We start from the raw sequence: 13,374 nt of genomic DNA, 5'->3' as shown, positions 1-13,374 counted from the left end.
CTGAGTGCTCCCGGATAGGCTTAAGCTTAGAGTGGGTCCGATAACCTATGAACAACAACATAAGTCATAATTAAACCCTGGTCGCTTAAGAAACTAGACTTTAACCATTTAGAGTCCTAACGTTCGCTTTCGCGCTTAACGATTTACTTAAGTCGCTCGAGTACCCTCGGCTCCACCATTTTTAATAAATTAACCATTACGAGTTTTAAGGCGATTCTTTCGCAAGGGTCTTACCAACTACCTATTACACCTTACATAAATGTTTCATACTTCAATTAGTCCTTTAAGGTCTTTAACCTATGTTTCAAAGTAAGGCGAGGGGTAATGATTCGTTCGCGAAACGTCATTACTTAAAACGGCCGTTTCTCCTAAACCGTACATCATAATCAAACGAACCACATATTAAAATGAAGCTCGTAACATGAACTATCTAAACATGGCAATGGTAAAAACCTAACAGTGAGTTAAAGGGTTCTGATGTTAAGAACAAAAATAGTCTACGGTAAATCGGGCATTACGACGGCTATGTTTACGTGATTTCCCAAAATTTTACTTAACCAATTCAACCACCAATCAATCCCAATTCACAACCCAATCAAAACTCCATCCATACCATACTACAACAGCCCCAACAAATAAATATTACCAATTCATACTTATTTCTCAATTATGAACTAAGAGTTTACTTAAGTTCATTGACTAATAACCAAGATTTCCAACTCCAAAAATATCACAAAATCAACCAATCTCTAAACACACCATAATCATGCCTCTCACCAACTAAACTACTCATAACAAGCTTTAAACATGATTACACACCCATTACACTAACCCATCATCTAAACATTAGGAAATCTAAACAACAAAGCTTAAGACTAAGATCATGAAGAGTTATACCTTCCTTGAAGCTTTTAATCCATGAAAGATCCTTGGAATGCCCATAGAAGCCTTAATCTAACCTCCTACAAACTTGATCTTTCAAAGAAATCAAGAACACAAAAATTAATTTTCACGAAGTACTATTCACCATCTTCTTCCTTGATTTATAAAAAAAGATTGGCTTGGAATTAGAAGCTTAAACTTATAGGAAGTATGTAACTATCCATGGGGAAGCTTAGATAAATACCTTGCCAAATATTAAGTGGTGGAGCTTGGATCTTCATTTTTTAAGAAAAGGGGCCGAGAGCTTCATGAAGAAAATGGAGGGTTTTGTGTTTTATTTGGTGAAAAATGAAATGTTTGGCTTGGTTGGTTGAATTTTGATTTATTTTAGGTTAATTACCTAATTAACCTTGATTTTGTGTGGTTATCATTCAACCACACTTCCTCCCCCCCCCATGTCATGCTTACATCATCAAGTGATGTCACCCTCCCTCCTTTGTCCTCTTCCTATTGGTTTGATGACATCATCCCCACTAATCCCTTTGATTAGCTTCTAATTGTTTGCCTAATGACCGCCGATCTGTTATACGGTTCGCTTAACTTTCGTTTTCGTTTATCGTTTGAGGGATCATACCCGGGATCTTATTACTTGGGTTTCCTTAACCTTTCTCAATACATTATATTCCTTTTATGATCCTCTCTTATAATCCTTTAATTAAATCCTTTTTATCCTGTTACCTTATACTCAATTCTTTCCGTATCTAGTGGATTTCCGGGAAAAATCAAAGTGTTCGGAATTGGATTCTGACGATCTTTACATACACTTATATACCACATAGAGTAATAATAATATCCCAGAAGATCAATAAAAGAACCCCTACATAGTGTGGCATGAAAGGTTTTCTTATTCAGCATAATCTGCAAAATCACTATTCATAAGGGTTTCAAAAAAAAATTCCAAAAATTGGGGTTATTATAGTCTCCCCTCCTTAAAAGGATTCCGTCCCGGAATCAGATAAAAATGAATAGGGATACTCTCTTAGCATTGCACTTTCTAACTCTCGAGTAAATTTTCCCACATTGTGGTCCTACCACCAAACTCTGCCTAGTTTGATAACCTTTCTCCTAAGCACTTGTTCCTTTTTACTCTATAACCCTTCCTGGTTGCTCCATATAGGTTACGTCGGGTTGCATATCTATGCGCTCATATGCCCTTATTTATCTGGCATCCTACTTATACTTCCTTAACATTGATACGTGGAACACGTTATGACTTGCTACATGTTCGGGGGTAGGGCTAGCTCATATGCTAACTTCCCAAAACGTCTTAATATATCTAAGGGTCCAACAAATTGTAGACTTAGCTTTCCTTTCTTTCCGAACCCCATCAATACTTTCCAAGGGATACCTATAACATTACTAGGTCCCCTATTTCATACTCTTTGTCCTTTTGAGTCAAATCAGCATACCTCTTATGTCCATCTTGGGTTACTACCAGCCGTCCTCTGATTAGATCTATTATATCCCTGGTCCTTTGGACTACTGCGGGTCCGAGCATCTTGCGCTCTACAACTTCATCCTAACATAAGGGAGATCGACATTGTCTTCCCTCAAGGATCTCATAAGGCGATACCTCAGTACTGACATATGATCTATTATCGTAAGAAAACTCAATCCGTGTTAAGTGATCATTCCAATTTCTTTCAAGTCTATTTCACAGACTCTCATTATAGCTTTTAGCATTAGAGCTTTTGCTTCTCAATACCCATTCTTTTCCAGTTCGTAATCTCTACTACCTTCCGTTCCTAATATTATACTGGTTATACTTTTGCTCGTGAGCGTTCTATAACCTTTTAATAACCACGTCAACCTTAGTATCACGAATGTGTTTCCATTCCGAATACCACCACAACTTTATTACTCCTTTTTTCAGCTGCTTCTATCTTCGAAAGCTTAGTCCTTCATATAGAAGTAAAAAAATTTATTGAGAGATCACTATGATCATGAACACTTGTTCTATTGCATAGTTAGTACAGAAGGTGGCCAGCCTTTAGTACTTGACAAGCAATTAAACAACATGTGGTATCCTACTAGGCTTCTATCACACAGATAGATAGTCATTCGGCAATACCTCCCCTTCTGGAAGGGTTGTTCTTCTCAGCATATATGAAATGAAAAGAAGAGAAAAGAACGAATTGAAGAGAATTGTATATATGAAAAAAAATATACTGCCCCAAAATATCTGGCTTGGAACCTACCTCTGAATTATAGAGGTTTGTCATAGGAGAACAAAACATATGTGTATATATATCAACATCAAGTATTATAGCATCGTATTTCACATGCCTAAATATTTTTTGCTATTCCATCCATCATTCTATGGACCCATGCTCTTCCTCGAGCTTATACACAATTACCTTTGAAACTCCCTTGATATCGAAAATCGAATCTGGGATCTCATTCCAGACATCATCGTTACTAGAATTCTATGCTTGCACCGCAACCTTCCTCATATAGTAATACGACTCTCTTTTCATAAGAGGGAATAAATATTCAATAGGTAGATACTCTACTTAATTAGTCTATCAATGATAACTTATACACTACCACGACCCGATTAGTGGTACTCAATCTCAACATCCATTCCAATACAACTCTCACGGTTGTAATCAGCTCATTACTCGCAGAATCATTGCTGCATTACTATGGTCCACTACTGACCTACTGTCGTCATTCACGTTCCATGAAATCTTAATATCTAACCATACGGAGTCCATATATGTCGTATCAAATCCTTCTAAGGAGGTAACATAATCACCATTCCTGATTCATGAAGAACACTCCTGATCCTGATATACATACATGACATGAAGCAGATAAAATTGTAGAAGAGTTTCAATCAAAGCAACGATAGCAGGTTAATACCATTCTTAATCATATACCTTCAATAGAAGACTTAACTCGAAGGTTCGTTTAGTCCTTTTTGAAATATGGTCCTGGATTATTCTTAAGATAGGACCTTCTAAGATAGATAGCCCGCTCATGGCGATTACATGAATTAAACCTTTACCAACTACTATTACGGTTGGGTATTACACAGTCATCAGAAGGAATGTCAATCTTTCAAACCATAATACAACCTGCATAGCTTTAACCATCATCACTGTATTCCTTTGGCACAAGCGCCTATAATTATCCTCGTACCTTTAAAGTGTCGGCCACCTCTTTGGCCTTTCCTGATAGTAAAATTTCCTTACAGTCAATGTCATCTTAACCACCTCCGAATAAGTTTTCTACCTCATTTCAATCACTGCTTATGTGAAGATGTTTTCCTTAAAATCTGATGAGTAAAAAAAATCACCCTTTTTCTATAAGTTATTGCCTCAGTCTTTAGAGGTTAATCACTGTCACGATTGACTTTTAATCATACTTAGAACATCTTTTTATCTTAAGTCCTAATTGCCCTGAACAATTTCGACCATTACTGGTTCGATCCATACTTTCTCGTGGTTTAACACGTGCCCCACTTGGCATCATTATAATTACGTCATATTTCCTTTATCAACATTTCTATTCTTGAGAATTTTGAATATTACCTTTCTCCTTGTAAAACCTCTAAGGTTATCCTTGAATCGTTCCTCATGTATTCCCTAGATACAGGGCATATCAAGATACCATTTATTAATACCAGAATCATTTTCTATATACTTCTGAAAAAAAATTTCTCCACTGATTCTTGAAGGTTGTTATTACCTTAATCCTTTCCAATTCATACTGTCAAAACTCATACTATCCCTATTAAGGGTGAAATACCAACCTTTATGCATTCCCCTAGGATTCATTTTAAGTTACCGATGTTATATCCTTAATTCCACCTTTAAAAAGGTACATGCATCCTTCCATGGATAAATCAAGTCATATATCCCTGATAAGGGTGTCTTATTCAATCATTCCCACCTCGATAGTATATGCCTAATTTCACAATAACATCTGTATTCAAAATGAGGTCAATCAATTATGGCCTTCAAAAGATAACAACGGTTATCTGCTTTTCTTTCCTAATTTGGTAATGTCAACAGGGATGTTCTGGAAGATATTGGTCGTGTTCAATGTGAACTTCTTCTTAATAATTCCGTATTTACTTTTGTTGTTTATCTCAACAGTCACCTCAATATTGGGATATCTTTCATACCTGGCGTCTCCCTTCCTAGATATCAAGCCACCGGTCTTACACTTCACATTCTTGAAGGTCACTTCCTTCATCCAATTTTCCTAATTTCTTACTTCATTGTCTCCTTAGTCTATCCGCGTCTCATTATTTATCCTTCGAATTATCTCAAGGTTTCCTCGAATCCTTGGATGAAATATATGTATCTCTTATACCTTCAACCATCAATTTAACTCATGATGAATCACCCTCATCCTGACGAATGCATACTTTTCTATTTTTATTGCTACGAGTCTTTAGGGTTTCCTCATACCCAACTTCCTTATCATTCCTCAAACTCTATTGTCTTTATACTCCTTTCCCCTTCAGTTTCTTTTTATTTTCCTTTCTCTTATCATTATTTCATGAACCCACTAATCATTGACTTCAAGCATCACATCATTCTGGGATTCTTGTCATCAGAACGAATCTTGACAACTTTTACAACTTAGATTCATAATTCATCATACTCGTCTGTCTTTGTTCTGGCTCCAAAGCTTTTACACTATCTCCTTATCTTTTGGAATTACTTTCCCGAAAACAATTGACTGAACTTAAATCAGTTTATTATAATCTCTTGCTTCGTGCCTTCCTTGGCCTTTCACCAGCGGGTGGTATCTCTCTTAGGAGGGTAAGTGACAAAAACAGTCTTTTGTGATTCGTCAATCATTTAGAATTTCAAATGATTCCTATATTTCCTTTAGTCAGGCTCTTGCCTTGACGGGGTCAGCTTGTTCCTTGGAACTCTAAGGGCTTAGCGACTTAAAGGTCCTGAAAGAATTTCTCACCGCATTATTTCCTCGGGGTGGTGGTTGGGGATAATAGTCTAAGTCCTTTTTAGACAGGTCCATGAATTGCCGTATAGGAGTACCGTCCCGGGTCTCCTTTCCTTACTCTACTTTCTGTTTCCTTAGTATGAAATGTTTCATCCTTCTCCCATACTTGGGGTTATCTTATACGTTAAAATCCTCATTTTCCACTTCATTATGTTATGGGTTCCTTCTATCTTGATGGCGTCCTCCCTGACTATCACATTCAGGGTTTGTCCTTAATCTTATTCCTTGAACTATGACTTTCATCTAAGATCTCATTTTTAAGCTCTTGAACATTTGGAACCCAAATTCTATAGGAATACCTCATTATTCCCTTATCATCTTTCTCGGTATTAATTTTATATCTATTTGTTGGCTCTCTGCCTTCATTCATCACTTTTTCTGGCACAATATGTTCTTTTCCAAAAATTCGGTCTATATTGCAATCTCAAACAGCTTTTCGGTACCGGCTCCGGTTACCTTCACTTCTATTTCCATTTTCTCAAAATCTCTTATAAACTCTCCCAAAGATATTATTATCTTGAGTCTCTCCTTTTTACTAAGGGCATCAGCCACCACATTGGCTTTCCCTGTATGTTAAAGAATCTCCCAATCAATATTCTTGATTAGCTCTAACCGCCTCCTCTGGCGTATGTTGAGCTCTTTCTACGTGAAAATGCACTAGGGCACTTATGGCTTAGGTAAACCTCGCACTTCTCTCCATACAAGTAGTGTCTCCAATCTGTAGGGCAAAACTATTGCCACGAGCCCAAGCTCATGGGTGGGGATATCGAATTTTATATTCCCTTAATTGTCTTGACGCGTACGCAATTACCTTGTTGTGCTGTATAAGAAGCACCCTAACTCCTTATGCGAAGCGTCACTACACATCACAAAATCTCCTTTTCCATCCGGCAACGCCATCATAGGGGCCGTCACCAATCTTTGCTTCAGTTCTCGAAAGCTGTTCTCGTATTTCTCTGTCCATTCGAACTTCTGAGTCTTACGAGTAAGTCGTGTTAAAGGGGCCGCTATCTTTACAAACTTGAACGAACCTTCGGTAGTGACCAGCCAATCCTACCGCTGGGAGTTTCCCTAACCATGGTCATCAATTACTCAGTGGTCCTTTATTCATTCTTGTCAGGATCCTTCACGAGATCCTCCTCAGCAACAATCCCTTCTAGGACAACATCCTCAATCGTTACATCCTCAATATCAATATCATCCGGTCCTGCGTTAGGACGCTCTATAGGATCCACAATCCGACCTCCAATTAGTAATAAAACATCATCGCGCTGTTACTCCTCAACCTCAGGGTTCGGTGTCCCGCTACCATATACGATAACGAACTACGCTTCTATCACGATATTTATAAGGGTTCCCATAAGGGTTTTAACTGTCAGTACTACGTTAGGTAACCCGACTATGAACTTGGCAAGAGTTCTTATTATCTTAGTTATTATCTTAACGTCACATCATCTCTGAGGTTTATAACGCTTAGCTCTGATACCATTTCTGTAACACCCCCAAATCCGGGGTTGGGGATTCGGGTTGTCACGAGTTCCATTTCCCTTAATAACACCCAATCTTAGTAAACAATCAACTACTCTGTACTGTGACCCCACAATAAACACACACACCATAAGTTATAGTCTCAGAGATGAATATCCAAAAATAATCACAAGTCGTTTTATTCCATAATTATATGCCAATACACCTTAAAAGGGTTTCTGAATAAATTTACATTTCTTAGCCATTATTACAATTCATAAATATACATAAATCTGGTACATCAAAAGTTGAAGCCTAGCCTATTGGTAGTTCCTACCTCAGCTACAGCGACATCAATGCCTATAGGAAACTGCGGAACGTTTCCTATCCGCTCGCGAATTAGGAGCTTGGTCCTGTTCATCTTTTCTATTTGTTGTTGTGTGATGAAAGAAGAAAGCAAGGGTGAGCAGCAAGCCCACCAAAATAATATGTATAATGATTTACTATATATGAGCATTCTCATAGTACTCATGAAAGTCTTGGTCAAGAAGAAATGAACCAAGTTTGATATCTTAATGCGATGAAGTCGCAAAATATTCAGTATATATACATATATACTTTTCAAAATCTTGGAAGTCCTCTTCCATGCATAATATACACAGAGTTCCAGTTTATAACTGTATAAAATATCGTTGCAAGGTGATCTCATATATCTAACCTTGTCTCAACGTTTTTCTGAAAATCTTTGTCATGCATAAGATAATCATTTACTAGATATAAGTTTAAAAGATGAAGTTACAAGATACTCCAATTTACTTATATCTTTCCGAATATTACTTGAACTACCACCGTTCAAGTTATAATTAGTTCCTCCCATAGATTAAGCTACAAGACAAAACTTGTATAGAATCAATCTTTAAAATATCATCAAAATAAAATAAAGTTATGAGATACTTCATTTGATGCAAACATCATTTTGAAAACTTGACCCTGCCAACACTCAACAATCGCCCAACCGTAGCCTTTCTATCGAAGTGCTCTGGGTAGTGTTGCACAAATATCCAATTGGATGATGAACTCATTACGGGAGTTTGCCGCGCCAGGAAGACCACTTACGATGATCAGTCGTAGTAGTACAACCCCACCATTTTCTACATGTAGAGGAGAACCTGTCGGATTTACTTGTCAACCGAACACTGGACTCCTAAGGAATGGACCGTCTTAGCGGAACTTCCAGGCCATTGTGGGCCAATATAATAAGGCTGGGCCGGCGCCACTCGACCACTTACACCACTCCTAGTTCAGATGAAATACATGACTCTGAAACGTAAAGCTCGTCCCCCCTTTCCCCAAGTAGAAACTTGTTGATACGACTCCACCAAGAAGTCGTATCTAGTTGGAAAGGAAAACGCACCGATATTTCCCAGGCGATGCATGTTAATGGATTAACTTGTTCCAAGAATTTTACTTCCCGAGTGTTGGGTAAGTAATCAAAATTCTTTTATCAAGACAGCAACCTTGTTGCGAATATAAAATACACCACAGAGCCGGATCCCTCAGGTTTTGAGTGAGTATTTAAATCCCCTTCGAAAGGAGGATCCTAAATATAAAAATGAGTTTTGGGATCCGCTCTAACTTTTAAAAATCATTTTGAAGACTCGCAAAACATTTTTGAGAATGTTCGGAGTGATGCTGATTTAACAAAATAAATCAGTCCCAATATATTAGAAAATATCTGAATATTATTATTTAAATAATATTCCCATAAAGAATAATCTTTATAAAAATAATTGAAGTAGAAGTTTTAAAACTTATACTTGAAATGAATATTAAATAACCAAAGATATACCTATACGAAAGTACTATCTTTATTTGAATAATCAAAAGTGAGTTTGATTATCGACACCTTATTCTTTAATAAAATAAAGAATATATCTCAGCAAATAATCGGAGTCATAGATCCTCAAATGAATATTCATATAATATTCAATAAATAAAATAAGCTGAGTCATAAGCCCTCGAATGAATATTTGAAATAATATTCAATAAATAAATAAGCTGAGTCATAAGCCCTCGAATGAATATTCGAAATAATATTCAATAAATAAATAAGCTGAGTCATAAGCCCTCGAATGAATATTCGAAATAATATTCATTAAATAATATAAAGTTATCGAATAAACCTTATTCGATTAATAGTTTTGAAAACTATAACCATATATATATAAATATATATATATATATAAAATCTACTCAGGATCCTCGACTCCCGGTTTTAGAAAATGTTTTCACCTTTGGGTCCCTATACTAAGGGTATATGCAATTTACCGCTATTCTCTAGCATAGGTATTATCAACTGAACCAACAGATATATATGGCAAGAATACGAAACAGGCATGCATATGTACCATATCACATGCTACAATATATCGCAAGAATTTGCTAATTTAACCATCATGCATCTATCACAAGATCATGCATATACAAGTGTATACATCACAACAACAGTATAACGGATAGAAAACTTGCCTGAGTGCTCCCGGATAGGCTTAAGCTTAGAGTGGGTCCGATAACCTATGAACAACAACATAAGTCGTAATTAAACCTTGGTCGCTTAAGAAACTAGACTTTAACCATTTAGAGTCCTAACGTTCGCTTTCGCGCTTAACGATTTACTTAAGTCGCTCGAGTACCCTCGGCTCCACCATTTTTAATAAATTAACCATTACGAGTTTTAAGGCGATTCTTTCACAAGGGTCTTACCAACTGCCTATTACACCTTACATAAATGTTTCATACTTCAATTAGTCCTTTAAGGTCTTTAACCTATGTTTCAAAGTAAGGCGAGGGGTAATGATTCGTTCGCGAAACGTCGTTACTTAAAACGGCCGTTTCTCCTAAACCGTACATCGGAATCAAACGAAGCACATATCAAAACGAAGCTCGTAACATGAACTATCTAAACATGGCAATGGTAAAAACCTAACAGTGAGTTAAAGGGTTCTGATGTTAAGAACAAAAACAGTCTACGGTAAATCGGGCATTACGACGGCTATGTTTACGCGATTTCCCAAAATTTTACTTAACCAATTCAACCACCAATCAATCCCAATTCACAACCCAATCAAAACTCCATCCATACCATACTACAACAGCCCCAACAAATCAATATTACCAATTCATACTTATTTCTCAATTATGAACTAAGAGTTTACTTAAGTTCATTGACTAATAACCAAGATTTCCAACTCCAAAAATATCACAAAATCAACCAATCTCTAAACACACCATAATCATGCCTCTCACCAACTAAACTACTCATAACAAGCTTTAAACATGATTACACACCCATTACACTAACCCATCATCTAAACATTAGGAAATCTAAACAACAAAGCTTAAGACTAAGATCATGAAGAGTTATACCTTCCTTGAAGCTTTTAATCCATGAAAGATCCTTGGAATGCCCATATAAGCCTTAATCTAACCTCCTACAAGCTTGATCTTTCAAAGAAATCAAGAACACAAAAATTAATTTCACGAAGTACTATTCACCATCTTCTTCCTTGATTTATAAAAAAAGATTGGCTTGGAATTAGAAGCTTAAACTTATAGGAAGTATGTAACTATCCATGGGGAAACTTAGATAAATACCTTGCCAAATAGTAAGTGGTGGAGCTTGGATCTTCATTTTTTAAGAAAAGGGGTCGAGAGCTTCATGAAGAAAATGGAGGGTTTTGTGTTTTGTTTGGTGAAAAATGAAATGTTTGGCTTGGTTGGTTGAATTTTGATTTGTTTTAGGTTAATTACCTAATTAACCTTGATTTTGTGGTTATCATTCAACCACACTTCCTCCCCCCCCCCATGTCATGCTTACATCATCAAGTGATGTCACCCTCCCTCCTTTGTCCTCTTCCTATTGGTTTGATGACATCATCCCCACTAATCCCTTTGATTAGCTTCTAATTGTTTGCCTAATGACCGCCGATCTGTTATACGGTTCGCTTAACTTTCGTTTTCGTTTATCGTTTGAGGGATCATACCCGGGATCTTATTACTTGGGTTTCATTAACCTTTCTCAATACATTATATTCCTTTTATGATCCTCTCTTATAATCCTTTAATTTAAATCCTTTCTATCCTGTTACCTTATACTCAATTCTTTCCGTATCTAGTGGATTTCCGGGAAAAATCAAAGTGTTCGGAATTGGATTCTGACGATCTTTACATACACTTATATACCACATAGAGTAATAATAATATCCCAGAAGATCAATAAAAGAACCCCTACATAGTGTGGCATGAAAGGTTTTCTTATTCAGCATAATCTGCAAAATCACTATTCATAAGGGTTTCAAAAAAATTTCCAAAAATTGGGGTTATTACAACTATGCTGAGATAACACCGAAGATCCATATTATTAAGGTTGAACGAAGCATTTTACCTCGTAATAAGGCTACAAACTCTGAATATGCCGAGATAACACCAAAGATGCATATTATTAAGGCTGGACGAAGCATTTTACTTCGTAATAAGGCTAAAATAAATTAATGAAGTATTTATCTAGGAGATATCCAGAAGGAAAAATAAGTATCTTCTCAAATATCCCGAAGGAAAGTAAGTCTGTAAGACACCAACCTGTTATATTCGAAATTCGAGAAAAAAAATTGACTCGAAATACAGTCCCAAACGCGAACAACTCAGTCCCTTAAACACTTGGGGGACAAGAAGGCGGTTCCGAAACGATCAAAATAATAATAATAATAATAACTTAATAATAATAATAATTTGTGTTAAGGAAAATAATAAAGCCGAAGATGCACAAACTAAATAAATTATGCTCAGGTAACTATTAAGTACTGAAGACGCATCAATCCTATAAATTGCGCTAGGTTCATACCAAAGATGCGTAAATTAATCAAATTATGCTAAGGTTATTACATATACCGAAGAAGCATAAGAATAAATTATGCTAGGTCAAAAATAAAATTTATGAATCCTAACTGTTCAACCCTTAACAACTCAGGGACGAAGATGAAGGTTAAGCCGAAGACACATATAAAATTTCCTAAATTATGCTAAGGCACAAGAATGACCGAAACAACGTAAAATAGCAGAACTTAAACATGCTCTTTACATGCTATATTCAAATTAGTTATGCATAAGACTAACAAAGACGAATAAATACCTTATTTAGGGAGTCCCCCGAAGAGATAGGCCCATTCGCCTTACTTTTCTAGTATTATTTGACTTTGGCACGAAACACCTATGTAGGAGCCACCCGAATATGATAGATCTTTTATTCGTCCCTCTCTAAAATTTTGTCTCCCGCACAAAACGCTTATCTAGGGGCCATCCGAAGAAGATAATTTCTTCGTCCTCACGATACTCCTTCCTTCAGAGGAAATATTATGCATGAAATTACCTCTAGAAAGGGGGCGAACGAACACCTATCTAAGGGCTACCTGAAGAAGATAGTTCATTCGTTTCCCACTCCTTTATAAGATTTTGATACCTGATGAAACACGTGCCTAGGGGCTACCCGAAGATAATAGGTACTTCGTATCTGCATCGTCTATACTTACCATATAATTTTTAGTAAGTCTTTAAAACACAAGTCCCATCTTTCAGAAAAGGGACAAACAAAATTAACATCATTTCCGAAAAATGGACCTAGTCCATCAAACACTTGGGGCGAAGATGGATGCTAAAAATTTAAAAATTACTGAGGTGAAACAAAAGTCGAGGATGCGATGGAAATTTAACCATTGCTGAAGCAAAACGAAAGCCGAAGATGCGATAAAAATTAACAATTGCTAAGGGAAAAGCCTAAGGCGCAATTGGGACAAAAGCCGAAGATGCAATTGCCTAAATTTACTTAGACAGAAGCCGAAGACGCAATTGTTGAGGCGATACTAAAGCCGAAGATGCGACATACTAAAATTTTGCAAAATTGCTAAGGGAAAAAAAAGCCGAAGAGGC

The sequence above is a fragment of the Apium graveolens genome, chromosome 6, assembly GCF_009905375.1.
Source record: "Apium graveolens cultivar Ventura chromosome 6, ASM990537v1, whole genome shotgun sequence".
Classification (NCBI taxonomy): Eukaryota; Viridiplantae; Streptophyta; class Magnoliopsida; order Apiales; family Apiaceae; genus Apium; species Apium graveolens.
This window is presented reverse-complemented; position numbering follows the sequence as displayed.